This window comes from Balaenoptera physalus, assembly GCF_965194825.1.
Source record: "Balaenoptera physalus genome assembly, chromosome: 4".
NCBI lineage: Eukaryota > Metazoa > Chordata > Mammalia > Artiodactyla > Balaenopteridae > Balaenoptera > Balaenoptera physalus.
Window position 1 is genome coordinate 117,547,506 of NC_138891.1, and position 24,065 is coordinate 117,571,570.

At 36.8% G+C, this 24,065-nt stretch overlaps 1 protein-coding gene across 5 annotated transcripts in view; it reads right to left on the reverse strand.

The window, feature by feature from the left end:
* Positions 1-24,065, reverse strand: part of NRIP1 (nuclear receptor interacting protein 1) — a 113,905-nt gene that overhangs the window by 60,094 nt on the left and 29,746 nt on the right. For 2 of the 5 annotated variants that reach the window (XR_014263078.1, XR_014263079.1), the window contains one exon: positions 16,955-23,545. The exons of the other annotated variants lie outside the window; for them this stretch is intronic. The gene's annotated coding sequence lies outside the window, so the exon portion shown is untranslated. Of the gene's footprint in view, positions 1-16,954; positions 23,546-24,065 lie in introns of those variants that run through there. 5 annotated transcript variants of the gene reach the window in all.

Below are 24,065 nucleotides of genomic sequence, written 5' to 3' on the forward strand. Positions count from 1 at the left end.
AACATCAGCTCCTGTCCAAGAGTTTCCAGCCTGCCAAACTGCCCCCTCCCCACAGATTTTGAATATACCAGCCTCTAAAATCAGAAAAGCCAATTACTGAAATAAACCTCTTCATAGATAAAATCATATATATATAAAATCTTTTTATATATTATATATGTTTGTACATATACATATATAAGTCCCCTCGCTTCCCTCACTTATAAATATCAGAGTTCCAGCAGCAAAAATAATTTATCCTCAATATTTCAAATGAATAGAGTTTAATGAAGGAACCATGAAATTGAAGTGTGAGCAGAGTTAAGGAAACAAAGAAGGGAAGGTTACACACCAGAGACTAGAGACAGAGGGAAGCGGTTACCACCACAGGGCTGCAGGGGCAAGGGGAGGAAGGAGGTTGGTTCACAGCCCAGTGAAAGCCAAGCCTTGAGCGAAGCCCCCTCCCAGCCTCCCCGCTTCAGGGAAGGATGCGGTATGAAGGGAGCAGGGAAGAAAGCGCTGACCTCTCTCTCCTCTTGCTCTCTAACCTCCTGTCCAGTGAGTCAACCTGTAGGTGGTAGAACCCAAACAGAAGCCAGCCAGGAAGGGAGGCTGGGAGAAACTGTTAGCGGGAATCACACTCCCAGGGCACAGACCAAGCAAACAGGGGAGGCTGCATCTTGGGTGGAGAGGGGGACAAGCAGAAACTATCCATGATAGCCTGGTTCTCCTAAGACTCAAGCTACAAGTTCACACCAGTTTCCAGCTTTCATAAGAGACTCTTTTTAATTTAACTTCTTACTTACTAGTCTACCATATCCAATTAATCCCTATTTTTTCTTATTCAATCCTATCATTTTCTCTCACCCCAAGTCTTATTTTTTTTATTATTCAGTTACATTCACAATATCCCAGAATTTAATTGCTCTCCCTACAATATTTATCTCTTTTAACAAGCTCCCCCTGAACCCCCAACTCAATTTTAATCGATTAATAAAGATACATACATCCATTTACAGGGAAAGCATAGACAACGATATTTTATAAAAGAATCTATATATGTACAGTAGGCTTGGGGCTAAATATTTTATACCCATCAGATTATAATCTACCACAATTTGGAGAACGTAAAGTATGTATTCCAAAATATGTGTTTAATGGGATAATTTTCTTTTCTTTATGTGTTCATCTCCATATGATTAAAAAAAGGAGACTTCTCGTATCTCATTTATTGTGGTGGAAGAGAGAAAAGGGCCTATTGTTATGTATAGGCAAGGCGCTAACTATAGAAGACACATATGCGGTTATCTGTCCAGCCCTCTCAGGTGGGAATTGCCTGTCTTTCTCACCACATTTATGAGGTTATCATAGACTGTTCTAGGGCAACAATGGATTGGCCCAGTAGTAAACACTAGACTCAAGATGACATCATCATAATCCCTACCCCAGACCTCATCTTCCTAGCCAAAGCTTATAAATCCCAGCTGGGCACCTGATACAAATGGGAAATTGGAATACATCCTTGAGAATATTTATCTAGAACTGGTAGTCATTCTTTGGGTTCCTGAACTATGACGTGTAAAGCTAAGAGGCCAACTATCAGTAACCACATATTCAGTCATGTGGAACAGAAAAGTGGAGGCAATAAGAGAGAGAAAGAGAAAGAGAGAGAGAGTGAGAGAGAGAGAGAGAGGGAAATAAAGCATAACCCAGAAAATCAAAGAGGAAAGAACCACACGGAGTCCTAATGGTGTTAGGTCTCTATTTCCAGTTTGGCCTCAAATCCAGATGCATTTCTACCCTGGGTCTTCTAAAGCCCCCACTTTGCTTAAAATAGTTTTTAGTTGGCTTCTGTCACACTAAGCCAAAGAGTGCTGATAAAAAGATTCCCACCATTTAAACTCATCGAATGGAAGGATGAGCTTCAAAGAGATCAATGGACTTGTCAGGAACATGTAGAAAAACTTATGAAAGAAAAATGCAAACCACACTTACTAATTTCTTGCCAATAATTCTGATGGGCTAATCTATTTCTATGATGTTGTCTTCAGGGGCAGGAAAATTTAATCCTATTTTTCCCATTGGGCTTTACACAAGGAACAACAATGAACCTTAAATGATTCTAAAGCATGGAATCCTAGGTGGAACAAGAGCACGATTATATTGAATCCTCATTTTAAAAGCTAAGTGAGTCATATTTCTCCTACAACACTTTGAAGTAGAGTGAACACAGTACAAAATCCAAAAGAAAGTCAGTTACTGGAGTACCACATGATCAGCCCTATCACAAAACAACTAGTATGATTGTGTCAGATGTTCAGGGCCACTGTAGGGACAGAAAGGATCTCTATCAATCCTAGTTTCTATTTCTCATCTGAGTTTTCTACAGTCTCTAAAATATCAATATCTGCTCTGTTTAAAGGAAACATAAATCTAGTAAATAAGAAAATACATGAATTAATAAAGGGTCTAACTCATCTGTTCCATTTTTAGCACCCATAGGGGAAGGACCAAAGGACAAAGTACCTAGCACAATGGCCATAGTTCAGTAAAGCTTACAAATACATTACAGGCAGTACAAAGTAACTAAGGTTCCTAAGAAAGGAAACTTCCTAGGGAGCCAATACTAGGAGCTTCTTCATGTATAGAGTACTATAGTCTTGTGTTTAGGAAGTTGAGTTTTGGAGCTGGACTGCTTCGTTTCCAATCTCCAGTCTGCCATTTATTATCTATATGAACTTGGTCAAATCACTTATCTCTGTGCCTCAGTTTCTTAATCTGTAAAGCAGGAATAAAAACAGGGGTCCCGCAAGTTGTAGCTGAGGATAGTAAATGAGTTCATAGACCTTATGCACTTGGAAAAAAACCTGCCAGATAGTAAGCACTAAATAGATGTTAGCTCTTTTTATTAAGAGGTCATGAATCACTTAGGTCTGTACCTTGAAATAAAGCACACACACATACACACACAAACACACACACACATACACATATCTGTTGGTTATTTAAATTAAAAAGAAAACATAAATTAACAGAGTAAATTTTCATTAAAGCAGCTAATGGCATAGTATAGATCAGCTGGGAGAATGAGTTTATTTCACACATTATTTCTAATATTGTTCCTCATAAAACAGTAGGACCTCATTAGATACATACATTTAAAGGGAACATTAAAAATATATAATGTATAACTACGCAGTTTGCTTAACGTTGCGTTTTAAAATTATTACTATTCAAGTGATTGTTAGTTTAAGGGGACTGTGTGAATGATTTTCTCAAGGAAATCAGTAACCCTGTTTGTTCAGTCCCTTGAGATCACTGGGTCATAGCAACTACCAGTATTCAGACGTTTGGGAACTGTTCAGGGAAAACTCAGCAGCTTTGAAGTATCCTCAAGTATGAGAAGGGCATGAAGAAACAATTAATCATAAACAAGTCATTAAAATTAAAAGTGTATTCTTAAGTAGTTTCTTGATTAAGAACAAATGCCTCATTAATCTGGAACATATTGACTTGAGAACACAAGTAAAGTCAAAGAGAGTAATGACTGACATGCCATAGAACACAACATGCTGTGTGTTCCCATCTCAAAAGCTTTAGAAGAACAGACTCCCCAGAAGGTCACTAGACACAGTGAATTGAACAGGAAATCCAGTGTCACCCAATGATGCAAAGGTAAACTTTCAAAAATCTAGACAACAGAGAACATTGTGTACCAGCATCGCTGAAAATTTCCATCTATAGATTCTGAGTGCATTCCATTTATTTCAGAATGAAAGTAAGCCTAAACCCAAGATCTAAAAAATAAAAATAAAACAAAAATATATATGTTTATAAAAAATAATAAGGCATCTAATTTTAAAGAAACTTAGTGTCCTTCTCCCTTACCCCCGTCTCCCAAGTTTTAGTTAAATTTGTGAACAGAAGTTAAAAACCAACACAAATAGCTTTGAAGATAATTCTAACAGCATAATTGGATGTGAATTTTCTTTGGACCAGACTCAAGTGGCATTTCTTAAAGGAGCATATGGTACTGAGAAAATAAAATAATAGATGCCCATCAGTATGAGATGCACATAAAAAATCACATACATAATTTTAAAAAACAGATCAGACATTAAACATCCATACGAGGATGACTATGCAGTTTTTTAAGGACTAACTCTTGTTTGGAAACAGCCATTAAAATATACCATATATTCTTCTGAAAAGCTTCATGATTTCTAGTCCATGGAGTAAGGGACTTTTTCGGTCTCAATCACTGCTAAATCCTCAGAACAGTGCTTAGGGCATAATCAATGCTCCCCATGTATTTGATGAATAAAGCACTTCAGCCATGGTTGAAACTATAGCTTGGATATGTATGTTGTGACCTGTAATTTTTACAATCAGCCTCAGGCCCTTACACTCTACAGCTGGCCCCTTACCCACGTCATTCTACACCTTTCCTATACCCAGCATGATTTTCACAGAGATGTCTCCTCACAATGAAGAGAAAGAAAATATCATGAAGGATGGTAGTAGTTTTAGATGAATATCATGTGCAACAGACTTCCCAAATGCCATTTTCTATAGTGTGGTACAAAAAGTTATGATAATTTTTCCAGGACCGGAATAAATTCTTCTGAAGTCAATCAAAATTTTATATGATTTTCAGGGTCAGATTCCAGGGAGAACACAACATTACCCTTACTTAAATCGTATACTTCATTTTAGACTTCAAAACAAGGGAAAGACAAAATCTTTCTAGAAAGATGAAATGGTGGTATGAAGAGAAAGAAGAGACATTACTTGCAGCAACTATAATCAGACTTTACTTATAGTAATATTTAAACTCTACCTTTCCCAAGGCTTTAATCTTAAAAGCAGGATGGATAAAGAGCCAGCACAAGAACATTTCCTATTTATTGAATGTACACTCATTTTGTGTAGAATACAAATTATGATAGCCCATGCTCATGAGAAACAAACAATCTAGTTACAGGGATACATCTAGTAATCAGGAAACATAATCATATACTTCCTTATATTATCTTAAGTATTAAATTGTGTAGAGCAAATACTAAATGGCCTAGAGATGAGAGATAATTCCAGCACCTAGCACATTGTCCAGCATATATTAGACATGCAATAAATACTTGATAGGTCACTGAAAGCTTGAATGAATGAGTAAATGAGTGAATGAATGAATGTTTTTAGGAGTGAATCCTGTTTAGAGTCCTGGAGGATGACGTGCAGGACTTGGTTGATGTTTCTGCAAATGACATTTCAATTTTTCCTACCTCTCCATCTTCATGCACATGACAGAAACTGTATCAACCTCTCATAGAAAAGATGGAAAGGTAAAAAATCCAATTGACCTCTTCATAGTGTTGGTGGTCTTGGAGGCTCTTATTGCAGTGACTCATGTGGCCTGACCAATCAGATTCTTCCCGTTAGGAATTCATTCTAAGAGACTCAGAGTGTTGTGATCAATAGGTTGTTTGCATTGGAGCCTGAGGCCATGCGAGATCAAGGCCAGGGCAGCCATCTGCAGCCCTGTGGAAAAATAAGCAAAAGAAGCCAGTAGAAATGAGAGAGAACTAGAATAAAAGCAGATTAAAAGGCAAAGTCCAGAAAAACATGGTCCTTGAAAGAGAGACAGCTTGAGAGAGGTGGCCTCTGCTTGGAGAGAAGGGCTGACTCAGTCCTGCAGCTTCAGGGTTCAGTTTTATCTGGATTACAGGAAGGCCTCTTTCCCTCATTTGAATTAAACTACTTTGGGTCAGTTTCTACTCCTTATGATTAAAGGAGCCCAATTTAAACACTTCACTTTCAGTAATTTATTCTTTTTTCCCATTGTAATTTGCTAATATTGTCTTTCCCTAACAGTTAGATAATATAAATATTGGCTTAGAAGTTCTTTCTTAAAGTCTTTTTAACTATTTGTCTATGCTAAGAGGGTTCGCTTTCTTTCATAATATTTCACAGCAATTCCAAGAGAAAAGGTGAATTTATTGTTCCTGTGAGTTTCTATTCTGTTCAAATTTTTAAATTCAAAAAATTTAAATTGTTATAAACCAAACTAAGCATACAAGAATACTACCTATAATTTTGAAGGGAATGCTTCAGGCTAGCAGCAGATATATTTATTAAAACAAAATATTTCATCAGTCTTATAGAGCTTTTGTGTGAACGTAGCAAATTTAGCATTTATACAAGGCCCAAGTACCACTGGAAAAGTTCTAAAAAGAATTCATTATCCAGGGCTTCCCTGGTGGCGCAGTGGTTAAGAATCCACCTGCCAATGCAGGGGACATGGGTTCGAGCCCTGGTCTGGGAAGATCCCACATGCCGCGGAGCAACTAAGCCTGTGCTCCACAACTACTGAGCCTACGCTCTAGAGCCCGTGAGCCACAACTACTGAGCCCACATGCCACAACTACTGAAGCCCCATGCCTAGAGCCCGTGCTCCGCAGCAAGAGAAGCCACCACAATGAGAAGACCGCACACCACAATGAAGAGTAGCCCCCGCTCGCCACAACTAAAGAAAGCCCATGTGCAGCAGCAAAGACCCAATGCAGCCAAAAATAAATAAATAAATTTATAAAATTTAAAAAAAAAAGAAAGAAAGAAAAAGAAAACAGTTTGGCAAAAAAAAAAAAGAAGAATTCATTATCCAGTTGTTCATGTCTACAATGCAAGGACAAGTTTGAACAGAATTTTCTGCCAAGTTTTTTTTTTTTTTTTTTTAAGTGCTTTGTTAAAACAGCTTGGGGTATCACTGTTTGAAAGTTAACCCCTGGTATGTGTTTGGCTGTTGGGTATTTTTGTTTTGTTTTGTTTGTTTAATTTGCGCATCTTGGTCACTTGAATGATCTAGGTGATCTGAAGCTGTTTGCAATAGAACACCCACACCTTCATCCCCAAAGTACTTGGAACTAGACCTATCAGGATAAGGCAGGTGCGGAAGGAGTCTCCCTAACCCTGCTGCCAGCGGCTTTCTGTACTTTGCTCCCAGAGGCCTCATTAGGAAGAGATGCCAGGTTACATGCTCAATGAGGAGATAGATCCTTGAGTCCTTGCTTATACCCAGAGTGTCTGGGTGAGAACCAAAGACCTCTGAGAGTGTGACCTATGACCAGTGATGCTTAAGAGAAGCACATGCTAAAAGGAAGTGAAATGTACTTGATCTTTTGCTGACCTCATCACGTATAGGAGAGAGAAAGCTAATAGTCTTGTTCTTGGAATACTTATTCTACTAAGATTTAGCAAAACAGCTTGACAAGTAGGTTATTAGGTTTCCTGCTAGGACTCGAGCCATAAGACTGCAAACAAACCCCCCAAAGGAAGAATAATAGATTGAGGTATTCATGCTATAATCAAAAGGGTAACTATTTATATGCACAGACAGAGCCCAAATCACATCTAAAATTTTCCATCTTGCACATCAGATTTGACGTAGAAAAAAGTAAATTTATAAAAGTTATAAAAGAAAAATTGAAAAATTTTGAAGTATGAAAAAGTATTGTATCTGGAATTTCAAATCTAATTCCAAACTGTGACTAATGGATGTACCGCATGTTTCTGGCTTCAAACCATATGTCACTGGAAGTGCAGAAAGGAGATTTTGAAAAGCATCTTCCCTTATCTTAAATATTTGCATTTTGACAGATTTCCAGGTTTTTTTTTTTCCACCCATGTAATGGACCCAACATTCTCTTCCTCTTTATTTATCAAACCCCAGTGTTCTCAGACTTCAGTCTGCAACCGGAATGAAGGTGCATTAATATCTGCATACAAAGTTACAGGTTTCTCTCTGCTACCTGCTTATCGTCTTAGGCCCGGAAGAGTTTTCCTACCACGCGAGAAATTCTAGCACTTTCCAATGTCTTTTGAGTGTTGAAAAGTCAGCTGGTTGTGCTCGTTCAGACCTGCCTGGCTTTTTGCCAGGTCCATGGGGCACCAGGGTGCCTGCCTATCTGAGGTCACTGACCCTTAAGAAGAATATGACTTTATCCAGCACAGCTGCTGGTGTTCCCAATGTTACACAGCACTGGGGTGCCATCCTGGCACTATCTTTCCTTCTTAGAAAATATTTCCAATTCCTTTAGGAATTAGAAATATTCACAGAGCTATCCATTGCCCCCACCCCATCAAGGAAAGAGATGCCATATTATCCTCTATATTTCCTTCATTTTCATCTCCCAAAGCCCTCTCAGGTCTTCAGACACAAAACTTCCTCCTCTCTCCTCCTTTCTCCAAATGCAAATCAGACATGCAAATATATGCCTGCGAGCGTTGCTGAATCCAAAAAGCTGTTCTCAGTTTAGGCTTAGAAAAGACCACAATCTACATCTACATTTGCCCCTTTGGAACACCAGACTGCAATAGTTAATAAAGATGAGACGCAGAGTCACCTTTATACCTTAGTCTTTTGTATTTTCAGTAAGATGAGCACCATGGTTCCTTCTAGCTTGCCAAAATAATTGAATGGAAATGTGCTGAACTAGGGGTAAAACTTTGTGCTGGCTAGGTAAAATGACATGTGCTATTGTTCACAGGAAATAATGGCACACAGAAAGATTTTACGTCTTGTCAAACAGTTGGAAGAGGCATGGATAAAAGAAAGAGAGAAAAACGGTAGAATAAACACCAGCGGTGAACTCCACTGAGAGAATTAATAGGTGTTATACATTAAAGAGATGGTCCGAAGTGGTTTATAACTGCGACAAGATGTAATCTGTTTTACCAGTGTGAATTTATGTCATCTGGAATTATGCATGGGATATACAGTACAAGGAACTTGGAAGTGGAAAAAAATGAGCTTTCAACAGAAGTGTTGAGTTGGCCCACTGATTTCAGGTGTGCTACCGAATAGTGAGATGACTCAGGAGTGACCCAGGACAAAAGGGGCACCCAACTGAAGGCTTGCAAAGTGGGAGCTAAAACAGAGAGAAAAAGGGAAGTAGATACCTGAATGAAGGACAGTTACAATAGCCTAAAAGGAAAAATAAAAAAGGAAGAGTATGTACTGGAAAATGATAACTCCCTAATTAAGAAAAACTAAATTTAGAATATAGTATGTACGCTTTATAAATCCTCAATTATCACAGCAAAGAAGAAAACAGTTTTTAAATTAGGTTCTTGGAAAATATTTAGATTATTATTTTCAAAACAGAGACAAATCTCTTCTCTAAATATAAAATCTTCTGAGTCCATCCGATTTTTCATCATGCTAGAGATGTGAGACTTACGTATTGTTTTCAGATGCAAAGTTCTGCTCAATTAGATAGAGATATGATTGACATCGTAAACACAAACTGGATCTTCAGGCTCTGTTACTTTCATGGAGTCTGAATCAGTGCCATCCCCTTTTTCAGAGTCAATACCTATGGATATTTCACAATATTGTGTTGACCTAGTTACAAAACAGAAAGTGTCGTTTCTAAATTCCGTGTGTGTGTGTGTGTGTGTGTGTGTGTGTATCTATTTGTGTGTGTGTGTATGTATCTATTTGTGTGTGTGCGTGTGTACGTGCGTGTGCAAGCATGCTGGCTGGTGGGGTAACAAGCAGCCCTTGGTCTATAAACATTCCCAAGAAAGAAATGCACTACTAGGAAAATTATAAGACATAAACTGGCATGATGTAAAAAACCAGCAGAATTTACACATCCAAGTATACGTGTTGCTTTTAAAGTATCCATTTGGGAGAGTGCACACTTATTCTAATAAGGTCGCCATTGCTCCAAACATTTTTTAGAGTTTCTTTTTGAAGATGGCTTTCATTTTCTGTGCCACATTTTTTTGAATGTTCAAATGGTAATGTATGTTCATCTTCTGAGTATAAATTTGATTTAGAAGTAACCAAAAAAGTAAGTCAGAAGTAAATCAGGAAAGGCAATTAAACTGGGCAATATCATAAAGAGGTAAGGTGAATACTGGCAAAGTTCTGTGTGGATGTATCCTTTGGGATATATTTAATTTTGTGAGCTATTAATTTTGTTACACGTCATACTTTCAAGTCTTTTTTGAGATGATTTTTTTGCCCTCGCTTTCAAAATTAGTAACATCCTGAATTCTGCTCCTGACAAACATACATGCACCTGCGTATGTGTGTTTCATTACATAATGAAAACAAAAAATCTACAGAATTCAATTATTTACATTTAGCAAGAAAAAAAATGTTGCTCCAGATGTAGTTCAATCCACCATTGATAACTAAAGCAAAATACTTGCAACTAACTCAAACATACACTTTTAAAAAGCTACATCAAAATATGAGATTTCTTGTAGCTAATTCTTTCCATCTATGTAAGGACCCACTCTGCAAGATGCTTTGACAGGACTTTTACTAACGTTTATGGTATCATATTATTTTATTAAGGATTCTCTCCTTTTGAAAATATTATTTTATAACCACTCCCATGCTATTCAGTTGTAACTATTAATATTTGTGCATTTTTTTCCTGTGATCTGTATGGGAAATTTTTGATACGAAATGCAGTAAAAGAATGTTTTGGTTTAAATTTTAGAACTTGAATTTGATATAAAACCATTCTACTAACCCTTAAATTATATCAACTCAGCCAAACTTCTTTAGGCAAAATGTTTCTCCCTTCCACTGTGCTCAGTGGCAAAGACTGCTGACTCGGGTGTTTTGCAGCTTCTAAAATAATTATTCAATATGATATTAGGTTATAGAATGTGGGCCACAAATCCTGAAGCCTAGAGAGGCCCTAAGAGGTACATTCCACTCTCTTTCAACTCTGCCATGCTCAAGCTTGCGTCTTCTGTCTCTCCTAGCTATTTAACTTGTTTTCTGAACTATAGAATACATGTTTCAAAAGTCAAGCCTTACCAATGTCAAAAGTGGCAAGAGTACTACAATTGTAATACAGTGAAAATGTGCAGTGCGGTTAGGAGTCAAAGGCTAACACAGATATAGACATGGCTGCAATAAGGTGGTGGACTTATGAGCTAAGTTTTCCTTCAAGTTTTCCTTCTTTCATAATTGTATTTAATTTACTTATTTTTCCAAGGGACATCATTTCTCTGAGATGTAGTCTCTCAAGCAGGGTTGCTTTACTTCAAAATTATTGGTGTTTGGGGCTGGATAAGTCATTGCTGGGGGTGGGGTGGGTGCCGTGTTAGGCACCGTAAGATGTTCAACGATATCCCCAGCCTTTGCCCACCAGATGCCATTAACATCCCTGCCCCCAACTGTGACAGCCAAAAATGATTCCAGACATGGCTCAGTGCTCCCTGGGGGACAAAATCTTCCCTCCCCACCACTCCTCCTTCTCCTGACTTGAGAACCATTGCTTTAGAGTAACCATGTGGATATTTAGAGTACATTTCTGACAATAAGTTACAGAAGGGGATTCACATCATGTCACTTACCATTCATGTTAGCTTAGGGTTTTACTACAAGTAGTTTAAGGCCAAGGTAATATATCCTAATCCATGTAATATAAATTCTTATCAACTACATTCCTACATCCTTATGTTCTTTTTAAACTGTGAACCTATGCTCCCATAGTTGCCTAAAATGTTCACAAGTAAGAAAAATGTACTGATTATAGACAATCAAAATTTTGATATGAAGGAATATCATCTCAAATATCTGCATTATAAAGGGTATCATCTCATATATGTGCAGCATTTCATGGCCACAAAGGTTGCTGTAGAGTATATGGGTCAGAATTACCATCGGTGAAGTAATACCTGAAATACCTTTGGATTATTACAGGCCAGGCCAAAGCAAGCAAAGCTCATTATATTTGAGAGCACTCCTTTGAGGTTTCTAAAGTATCACCAGTCACATGGCATTTGCGAGAAACATAGGTCCGAGACAACCAAGCGAGCACCTAGTGAGACTTCGAATACTGTGAGAACAAGCCTGATTCTGTATATTATGCTCACAGAAGTTTCGGGTCTGTTCTTGCCTAGCCCTGGGATTTTAGTAGGCAAGCAACAAAAAAGATGAACTTCAAATTTCACTCTGAGAAGTATCAGGCTTTATGGAACATAAGACTAACTCAGGAACAAAGCAAACCTTGAATAATAAACAAACTCTGATGGAAAGTGAATAAAGGAGCCCAGAGTGGCTTTCCGATTTCCTTGGCAACCAGATAAGCAAGCAGAAAGCATCAACCAGCTCAAAAGCTCCCATCCATACACACTTCATGCTCCCAAATACCTGAATAATAAAGATGATAATCAGACCGAGTGACAAAGTACAGATAAACTCACTCCGGCTTTGCAAGTACAAAACCAGTTATTCTACTCTTGATGTTTTAATAAGTAGAACTTTCCACGGATCATCAAGGCCACAGTGAACTATGTGAAAGTTTGCAGAGCCTAACATCATCAGGGTCATCTAAATTTGTGACCCCTGACAAATTCCAAGTTCCTGAGAAGATGGCAAGAGGAGAATGCTGCTTTACCAAAGGTTAGAAATATGGGAATACAGAATGTGTGTGTGAGTGCAAGCTATGTGGCTTTTGCATTCCAGCAGCTTCCAAAGCTAGCTATGAGAGGTCGGTGGGTCACACTGAGCTGCAGAAGCGCAGCAACACTTAAGATGTTTTGCTCTCCATACCCCGACTTGCTTAAGGTGTTCACTCTGTGCCATCTGAATCCCAATCACATCTCATTTGCAAATGAGGCATGGAAATCTCTTCTCAAAGTCTTAATACTTCTTTTCCAAATAATATTTACTTTCATGTGGCATTCCTTTTTTTTTTTTTTTTTTACTAATTATTCTTGGGTGCAGCATATTTTGTAACCACCTAAGAACACACTGATCCCAAACTGTACATATAAATAGTTATAGTCACACACATCAAAAAGCTGAAAGTTAGAGTGGGCTGAAGAAAAAAGTAGGAGCTAGAGAGAGAGTACGAGATTGGATAAAACAATAAAATAAATGAGGAACAGAAGTCATTTCTATGTATGAAGTAGGAGAGAGAAACTATTTCCTGAGGCTTTGGGGGAGGTAGATTTCCCACACAAAAGATGGCAGTAGATTGAAAAACTCACACGAATTGCTTTTCACTCCTCAGAGATTCTAAAATTGTAGGCATCAAATACAGTGTTAAAACTACATACGGTTCTTTTCCTCATAAGTAAATTACATTGTCTTAGTACTACGGTGTGTGGTTCAAAAGGCAAGTAATTATTTTTAGTGGCTGAGAAGAGATTAGCTCCACAAATAAGGGGCAATTTGTCAAAAAGAAAAAATAACGTAGCCAATAGAATTATGCTTCTTTGGGCTTGCACTTAGAATTAAATTCTAAAACTTGCCCAAACTCCCAGAACCAGTCTGCAAATATTGTACTTCACCTTCTGTCCATCCTTACCAATATCATCCTTCACACACAAGACTTTTCACCCTCTTCCTCCAGGCACTTCAAATATCTCCAGGACAAGACACTATAAACAGATGCCTGTGGCCAAAAGCACAGAGCTTTGTCGATAAATTCTTCTGAAATCCCACAAATGGAACCCAAGGGAGGCAAGAAGGCACATTTCATATTTAGCAGCTATAGCCTGAAATCTCAGGTTCTACATAAATTATTTTGTGATTAAATCCTAATCTGGTCAGTTTAAACAACCAAAGACCCAGCTCAATAACCCATCACAATCCCACCTTAAAAATGTAATTTTCTTATTTGAGTGTCTTCTTTAAGTACTAATCTGTTTCTTTTTTTTTTTTTTTTTCTGAAAATTCTGCCCCATGTTGCTATTTCTCTGACACTCAATATATTTTATTAAGAATTCCTCTCATGTGTAAATGATATCTTTGAATAATCTGTGCTGTTCTTAATCAGTTTTCACAACTATCCATAAAAAGCATGGATATTCATTTTAAGACACAGTTTGAAAGTTTTGGTGATAATTTGATAAGTAACAGCTATTGGATAACTGAAGAGAATAAATGTTCATGTATATGTCTTCCTTTTGTGTTAGATTTAAAAAATTACCATTTCATTCATGGTGGCTTCTTATATTAAATTTCTCGGGGTCACCAGACCTCAGATGATAAAAGGGCAGAAGAAAGAGATAGATGAGAACAGCTCCGAAACGACGGTGAAAACATATGGTGTCCATCTTGCAAGCATGAGGCTCAGGGGTATTATTGCCGCTCTCCCTGTGTTCAGAAAAGCTGGAATAAGCCAGCAGGCAGCCTGGTGTCTAGTCAGAAGAGTGCCAGAAACAGGTGGTGCCGACCTAACCTTTTCTTTCCACCACAGATACTCTGAGCAAATCCTACGTTCTTCATAGTATTGGCTTGAAAACACGCTTATTAGAGGAAAACCAAGTGTTTAAAAAAGACAGTTCATAAGGAGTCATGATGCCTGAAATTGTTGTTGTTTTTCTTTTACTTTGGGAAAATTATGTAATTTTAAAATTAAAGTATAATATGCACATTTTAAGTGTTCACTCGTGTGAGTTTTGACAAGTGGTGTATACTCCAATGGAACACCACCCAAACCAGATATAAAACATTTCAATCACCCCAGACATTTTCCCCATACTCCTTTCCAGTCAAACCCCACTGGACTGAATTCTATTGCCATCCATTATTTTTGCCTATCCTTGAAGCAACTTGCCATATGCATCTTATATCTGGCTTCTTTTGCTCAATATTATGTTTTTCAGATTCATTCACGTTGTTGCATATATCACTTGCTCATTCCTCTTTCTTGCTGACTAATATTTCATTGTATGAATATAACAGAATTTGCTCATCCATTTTCCTGAGATACTTAGATTGCTTCTGGGTTTTCTCTGATCATTCTTATACAAGGCTTTTTGTAGACATATGTTTTCACATCACTTGGTTAAACATCTAGGAGTGGGACTCCTGTTACATAGAACATTTAACTTTTAAGAAATTGGCAAACGATTCTCCAAAATAGTTGTGCCATTTTACACTACCAACAACAATCTGTATTTCAGTTACTCTTCATTCTCACCACTATTTGGTAGTGTCATTTCTTAGCCATTCCAGTGCGTGTGAAATGCGATCTCATTGTACTGAAATTGCATCTGCCTGAAGACTTATGATGTTGAGTATTGTGTCTGCATCACCCTCATTCACATGTGGGATGATGGCTCATGCCTACATTTCCTTTTGCCAAGTGTCTGTTCAAGTCTTTTTTCCCATTTTTTAATTGGATTGTTTAACTTTTTATTGCCGGCTTTTAAAAGTTTTTTATATATTCTGGGTATGAGTTATTCATGAAATAAAAATGATAAGAATATTTTCCCAATCTGTTGCTTGTCTATTCATTTTCTTTCCAGAAATTTTTAATTTTAATGAAATCAAAACATTGTTTTCAGTGGTATTTTTAAAATTTTGTCTAATAAATCTTTGCATACCCCACAGTGGCAAAGATATCTTTACTTCTTTTCTTCTAGAAGATTTTTTATTGTAATTTGTATATTTAATTTCATGTAGGGGAGGCAAAACTTTATCCTCTTAGGCTCCCTGGCTAGTTCTGAGAATTAAATTGACATAAGGCAAATTAACAGGAGAAAAAATACAGATTTATTTTTACATGTACGTGGGAGCCCCATAAAAAAAAATGAAGACCCAGAGAAGCAGCTAGGCCTAAGTGTTTATGCAATAGGTTGAACAAAGAGAGACAATTGTAGAAAAGTAAAGGTATAGAGAGACTAAAGAAAGGTAAGAGTTATTTTAACAAGGTCTGTTTGTACAGATTTCTTTCAGCCTTGACTCCCCATCTCTGGCGATAAGAATATTTCTTTCCTCCTGGTATAAGAAGGACATCTTTCACATGGAAATGTTATCTCTTCCTTTCAGGAAGAAAAGGGAGGTCAGAGTGTTCTTCTTATACCTGCTGTTTTTCAAGTGTCTTTAGCTCAAAATATTCCTTTTGCCAACATGGCATATTTGGGTGGGGTGGGGGTAGATTCTGCCACCCTTCATTCATGGTCCATCTCCAAATAATTTTTGGTGTATTGAGTGAGGTAAGGTCAAAGTTCAATTTTTTTCTAATGGATAGCCAGTTGCTGCATCATGCTAGAAAGAATTTTCTCTTTCTCACTAATGTGACTTGCCATTTTGGTCAGATATAAGTATATTTGTGTACATATATATGATATATTTATATATATATGTGTGTGCATATAACCTGTATATGTGTGTATACATCATATAACATGTGTATATATCACATTCATGTGTATGTGCCTATTTTTGGATTTTTAAAATTCTATTCCATCAATCTATTTGTCTATTATTATGCCAATACCACACTGACTTGATTACTGTGACATTGTATTAAGTCCTGAAATCAAGTAGTGTAAACCCATCAGTTTTGTTCTTCTTTATCAATATTGCTTTGGCTATCCTAGGTCCTTTGCATTTTTGGACTGATTTGTAATTTCTTTTAAAAAGTCTGCTGATATTTTTATTGAAATTGTATAAAATCTATAAATAATTTTGGGGAAATGGACATCTTAACAATACTGAGCTTTCCAATTCATGAATATGGTATTTATTTAGGTACATTAAAATTTCTTTCAGTAATGTTTTACAATTTGCTCATCCTTTGTTAGGTTTGTTTCTAAATATTTAAGGGGTTTTGAGGCTATTTAAATGGTATTTTTAAATTTCATTTTACAATTGTTAAAAATTAGAAAATATAGCTGCTTTTTGAATTTTGGCCCTATATCTGAGAATTTGCTAAAGTCAGTTATTAGTTCTAGTAGTTATTATTTTGTATGTGTGGATTCCATGGAGTTTTATACACACATAATTACACCACTTGTGATTAATGACAGATTCATTTCTTCCTTTTGAATCTTTATGTCTCATTTCTTTTTCTGGTCTTATTGTAGTAAATAAAATTTCTGGTCAGTGTGGAATAGAGGTGCTGACAGCCATACAAATATTTACTTATATATTTTCTCTTTCTGGTGTTCTTTGTTTTTTCTTACAGATCCTGGCTTCCATGTGGTATAATTTCTCTTCAGTTCAAAGAACCTCTTTAAGCATTTTTTGTGGCACAGATATGCTACAGACAAACTCTCAACCTTTTTTCCCTCTGAAACTGTCTTTATTTTATCTTCATTTTTTAAGGTTACCTTTACACAATATGAATAATAGGCTGAAAATTTTTTTCTTTTAACATTTTAAAGATGTTGTTCTGTTCTCCTCTAGCCTTTACTGTTTGTGATAGAGTGCTTATCATCATTCCCCTCTTTGCCATTGTCTTCTTTATTTGTCTGTTTTTAATGTATTCTTTTATATTTGGTTTATGGTACTTTGTCTATAATGTACTAAATGGAAGATTTCTTTGTATGTACTCCACTTAAGATTTGTTGGGCTTCTTCGATGTTTTTCATTAATTTTGGAAAATTTTTGTTCATTTTCTTTTCATACATTTCTTCTGCCCCATTCTGTCTCTCCTCTCCTTAGACACCAATTACACATATGTTACATCATTTGATTTTGTTCCATTGATCTCAAGATACTCTACTCCATTATTTTCACTGTTTTATTTTTTTTCTCTGTGTGTTTCATTCTGGATAATTTCTACTGACCTATCTGTAAGTTCACTAATTCTTTTTTGTGCTCAGTCCAGTTGTAAATAAACCCATTAAATGAATTCTTCACTCCTTGTAACATACATTTCATTTCTTGCATTTCCATTAGACTTTATAAAAATGTCCATGTCTCTAATAAAATTCCTCATCTATTCACACATGTAATTCATCCTTTCCACATATTGATCATAACTAAAGTCTCTTTCTGATAATTCCAACACGTGGAACATCTTAGTATTTGCTTCTATTGACTATTTTCTCTCTTTAACATGGATTAGGTTTTCTTCTTTCATCACCTGCCTCATACTTTTTTATTGTATTTTGGACATAGCATGTAGAAAAACAGTAATGACTAAAGTAAAACATTATTTTTCCACAGAAAAATCATGCCCTTTCTTCTGTCAGAGGGCAAATTTGGTGAGCTGGGTCAATCGAACCCAGTATCAAGCTGTGTTTAGACATTTTTTGCAGGTTTATACTCAGTTCACCACTAACTTCAAATTATTTGATAATGGGATCAGGAATTTCCCTTCAGTTGTACTTGGGAATCTTACCACCAGTGATACTCTGGAGATTTCTTTGTAATTTTCATCCAGCCTCCAGTTTTCTGAACCATGGGCCATCTCTTTCTTGACTGATAGCCTTGTGACTAGATTTTTAGTCGTTGGGGAGTTCTCTTTGCATTTCTGCCAGAATTCCTAAATTTTAACCTTGGACCTACCAATGACTGATTGTCTGACTTGGGTGAACTTATTAAACTTTTTCTTCTCATTGCTAAAATAGAATAAGGATCACCACTCCCATGTTTATTAAGCAGAGACCTAGCATTATAGAGCTAACATGCATTTAGGAGAAGCACAATATGTTCTGGTTGAACTGAATGTGAATGTCAAAGTCAGATTTGTTGTAGAAAATCAAATATTCTTTTTGGATTGATCTGTCTTCGTCAATAATAATTTTGAATCCAATAGTGTTGAATCAATTGCTAAACTAGTTTTTCTACTATAGGTCCATTCGCTTAGAAATAAGAAAGTATTAAATCAGTCTGAGTTATTAAAAGAAACAATGGGAGTACCAAATCAAATTTTAAAAACTGTACAGACTCCAGAGATAATTTTATTATTTGCAATTTTCTAAAGACCTCTAGAACTTTAGAAGTTATGATATTTTCATGCAAAAACATGAAAGACACACAACATAGATATTTACAACCTGCTGCAAGAAAGAGGTAGATAGGAAGAGAGGGAAGGAGACTAATATGGAGTTAATATTCAGCATTACTTCATCAAACATCTGCAATGGCTTCTCATTTATTACTCTAGGATAATAGCCACATAGAGTAGCACAGGGAGTTTCTGTGCTCTCTGTCTGTAACCGCGGTTTAAAAAAAGAAGTTTGCATTGTTGAAATTAACCCATATCCACTGCCAAAAGTACATGATCCAGTGGCTAGCATGTAATGAAGCTATTTCTGAAAACTGTGTTGTAATTAAATGTCACAGTCTTGCATATATTTCAGACAACTCAGCATTGAAGTCAAGTCAGGTCACCGATAGAAAGTTATTGGTCAATGATCCCATTAAGCAAGTTAAGGGATGCTCTATATTCAAAATGACTTCATCTTCTCTAAGGATAAAACCACCACATGATCCCAAAGGATGTCTCCTTGTCCTCATGAGAACTCCATTAAAAATTAATATATCAACCAATTACAATAAACTGTAAGGAGATTCACATTTATTGTGGGAAAATTTTATTATAATGAGAACATTGCTAGGAAAAATATCCCCAAATAGCAAGGTATAAGGTCAAAAAAAGAATTGAAAGAACCTTCTCTTCACCTTATTATCTCATGATAAGACCTAAGAAAATATTTGCAATGCAAGATAGCTTCTGATATACAATTTACCATGCCTGTATTTGTAAAGCCCTGTGCTAAAGGCCAGATAAACTCTTGAAGTGTTTCCCTTGAACTGGGGGGACATAAATTCACTTTTGTAAGCTCTTCTTGTAAAGATGATTTCTGGTGTAGGATAAACTGAGCACACATTTATATTCTCCCTCTCACTCCAAATCACACAAGATAACGACAACCGAAAAAAGAAGTATTTTAAAAAGTACAAAAAGTAATTTTAAAAGTATAAAAAGGGGCTTCCCTGGTGGTGCAGTGGTTGAGAATCTGCCTGCCAATGCAGGAAACACGGGTTCGAGCCCTGGTCTGGGAAGATCCCACATGCCGCGGAGCAACTGGGCCTGTGAGCCATAACTACTGAGCCTGTGCGTCTGGAGCCTGTGCTCCGCAACAAGAGAGGCCGCGATAGTGAGAGGCCCGCACACCGTGATGAAGAGTGGCCCCCGCTTGCCACAACTAGAGAAAGCCCTCACACAGAAACGAAGACCCAACACAGCCAAAAATAAATAAATAAATTTATTTTTTTTAAAAAGTATAAAAAGTAAAATCAATGAACCACAAAGTTTTGGAGTTTCTGAGCTATAGGAGCATATACAATCAGATCTTTAGCAAAACAAAACTGGAAGAAACTATTAGTTATAACATATGTAGGAGGTAAGAGGTTATAACATATGCTGTGGAAGTAAGAGGTTTGAAGATCTCTAAGCCTAGTATCAGTAATTCCAAGAATTAAAGGAAAACTCTGGAACATTTAGAAGGAATCTGAATTGGAGACCTGCATTTGGAGCAGTGGGCTAGTCAGTTTCTTCCTTTCTCCTTCTTTTGTGCTATGTGGGCTTCAACAACTGGTTAAAGAAGAGTACTGGGGTTGGAGAGGTCTTATAGTGATCAGGTAGCTACTGATTTCGGGGAATGGTGGGTACTCTCACACTTGGAAGACAAGCTTCCATTCCAAATGCTTCCTCTATGCACTGGAGGTAGATTACAGAAATACAAAAGGCACAGGAATGGTGATTCTCAAAATCAAAGCTAAAGACAGCCAAGAAGCGCTAATCATTTTAAGAAAGTCCACAATATAAAAGCCAAGCAATAGCAAAAAGAATGAACCCCCCCTAGAAAAACAGTTAATAAAGCTAACAAAAAGATTTAGAATAAGTACATAGTTAGATCTGAAAGAACGTTGCATCTATGAAAATATATTCCCTAGAGCTCTTAGAATAAAAACAAAACAGAAATGAAAAATTCATTAGGTAGGCAATAATAGCAGTAACACATACTATGTAGTGCATTAATGGGTTGAAAACTTGAGCTGAGACATTCTCACATGAAGCAAAACGTATGGACCAAGGAGGAAAAATGTAAGTGTAGAGTTAACAGATATGAAGAGTATATCCAGAAATTCCAAAACCCAGATTATAGAAATTACAGAATGAGAGAAAAGAGAAAATGCAGAGAAATATATCATCAAATAAATAGCAACTGAAAATTTCTCAGGCCTGAAGAAAGCATGAATCTTCAAATTAAAAGAGCTAAGCTAGACTTTAAATGAGCCAAAACCCCTGAAAAATCAGCCTGCCATGAGCACAGCTTCTCATGAGCATAATTCAATACTAGAAGGTAGAGATTACTACCTTCTAAATTAAAGGGGGGAATTATTTCAAACCTATAATTCACTCAGCCAAACTGGTATTTAAAGTAAAAGATAATATAAACAAATATTCAGAAAATCAAAGCCTGAGAGTGTTTACCAAGTTAAGCAATCCCTGAAAGAATTAGTTGAGAATATACACCAATAAATAAACAACGAATCCCCCCCAAAAAGGCATTATGTATTCCAAATATACAAAAGAATAGCAGCAGATTCATAGTAACGCCTACATAATTGTTGATGGGCAGTGGAAAACCAAAAGCATAATAAACTCCAGTTAAACTCAACATGAAAGGCGGTAACAGTAATGAAGAAGAAGAAAATGAAAATGAGGTAAGATTCTTGCCCTGTTGGGGGAACAGATACAGACATTTTTAATCCTAAATGTCAATAGAAAAATACAAATGTTAAAAAATTTGTTTAAATTTTAAAAGTGCGTATTAGAAGAATAGGATCTTTAGCTTCTCAATCACAATGTAAGAATATGGATCTTATAGAAAATAGTGATTTGAAATTATCATGCTTTCAGTCTTCCTCTTGTACATTTGAGGTTGATGCCAAATGCAATCATTTTCTGCCAAGGATGCACTACCTTTGCTGAAATGTTTTCTAGCTATTTGTCTATTCGTATATTATGTTACCATATATGCTACATCGTGTCACAATGCCAAGAATTTTCTGACAGTTTACAACTTTCTGAAGCTAAAGGACATTATTAGATCTGCTACACAGTACAGGCTGCCATGTGTCTTCAACTTTCTTCAAGCTAAGTTTATTCAGGGGCTCCACTGCAATGCACTTGAAAAAGCCCTAAAAAACTCCCAGGCCAGCCATTACTGGAGTATTGGGCTCTAGCAGAGTCATCTGGATTTTGCAAATGTCTGATTCATGCATTCTGGTATAAACTCTAATCTGAAAAACATTCCATGCTTGTTTAGATGATGAATGTGCCCTGATGTGTAGAAATTTGTCTTCCCTTAAATCCATTTAGACAAAATAAAAAGAAATTCAGAAAAGGACGATCACAGGTAATTTTATTAGCATCCCATCATAAAATGCAGCCATTTACAAAACTAACTTGTCTCTCCTTAGTTGGTCCAATGAAGAGTCCTGGGGAGGGTGAGGCAAGGATAGACTTGAAAGAAAAACAAGATCCCTGGGGTACCCAGAGATAGTATTCTTTTAAGTACATTGTACCTGGAGTCTTTTTGACACTATGACACACTTTAAGGTAATTTGTTTATGTTTTGAGAGATGGTTGCTCTTTTACAGATGTGTGCTTTTGAAGTTATCATCAGACAATTATTGATATTTTAGTAAATTTAACTGTTAATTAGCTGAATAGGCACAGATATCATTCATACATACAATGTGAATAGCAAAACTATTTGTTCCAATTTCTCTATAACCTGCATTATCTTTTATGAAACCCATGTGAAATAAAAAACGAAAGCTCCCCAGTAGATTTAATCTAATACATCTGTAAAATCAGTTATGACTTGGTAGACATGTGTTGAAATCTACCTAACATTCAGTTCTAGCTATTCTTCTCCTATAAGGGCTTGAAATTATTTAATTAAAATGGAAAATACTGAGTTTGCAAGAATGAGCAAATACTCAGCTTTGTCAAACAGTACATAGAAAACCCCTGTAGTAGATTCCTCATGTATTGAATACAGTCCTTGAATAAGAAGAGGCAAGATAAGAAATAGAGTTATTGATATATCCAGCAAGACCCCCGGCCCCTGCATATGCCCAGACACTTACTCTACCAACAACAGCAAATGATTTCATCAGAAAACAAGAACATATAGAGTCAGTGCCTAACTGAATGGGGTGACATGGGTTCTTTGCTTAAGAACTGTAGGGGCTGGACGATCCAGCAATGTATCTCATACAGCACCAAACTTTGAGATCGCCTGCTATGTAGAGAAGGGAAGCAGAAACTCTAGATTTAATAGCACCACACAAAATGCTTGAAAGACCTTGGTACTTTGGTTTTTAGGATTTGCGTGTTGGATTGTTTCTGGTTTTGATTTTTTTATGTATATATAAAGCAGAAAAACTATTTAAGGGCTACTAATTTGTGGGAGTAATCCAATTGTACACAGTAAACATTTGCTTTTTTTTTTTTTCAAATTAATTAATTAATTAATTAATTTTTGGCTGTGTTGGGTCTTCGTTTCTGTGCGAGGACTTTCTCCAGTTGCGGCAAGCGGGGGCCACTCTTCATCGCGGTGCAAGGGCCTCTCACTATCGCGGCCTCTCTTGCTGTGGAGCACAGGCTCCAGATGCACATGCTCAGTAGTTGTGGCTCACGGGCCTAGTTGCTCCGCGGCAGGTGGGATCTTCCCAGACCAGGGCTCGAACCCGTGTCCCCTGCATTAGCAGGCAGATTCTCAACCACTGTGCCACCAGGGAAGCCCAACATTTGCTTTTTAAGAGCTGAAGGAAAGGTAATTGAGAAAAAAAAAAAAATTACTTTGGGAGTCTCTACTTAATAGGACTTTTGTCTGAAACGCTGGGTCTGTCATGCATGCACAGACTCACACACACACACACACACACACAACACAATGTTGCCTCGAAGATATCTATTTGTAGCCCCAATCCATACTGCACAAATGTCAGTGTTTACTCTAAAAATAGCAAGTATTTAGATCTTACTATGTTCCAGACACTATTCTAAGTGATTTACGTATATTAATCATCACAAGAACTATATTATGATCCCCATCTTTTATGCAATCAAACTAAGGAGCAGAGATGTTAAGTCATTCATTCAAGTTCACACAACCAGTAAGGGGAAAGCCAAGCTTCAACTCAGAGGGTGGCCTACAGGGTCCACAATCTTCCCACTACATTCTACTATCCATCACTTGCTAAACTACTTCTCAGCATGATTGGGAAACGACAAAATACATATTCCATAATTGTGTCCTCTGAGTAGTGGGCAAGAATGAAG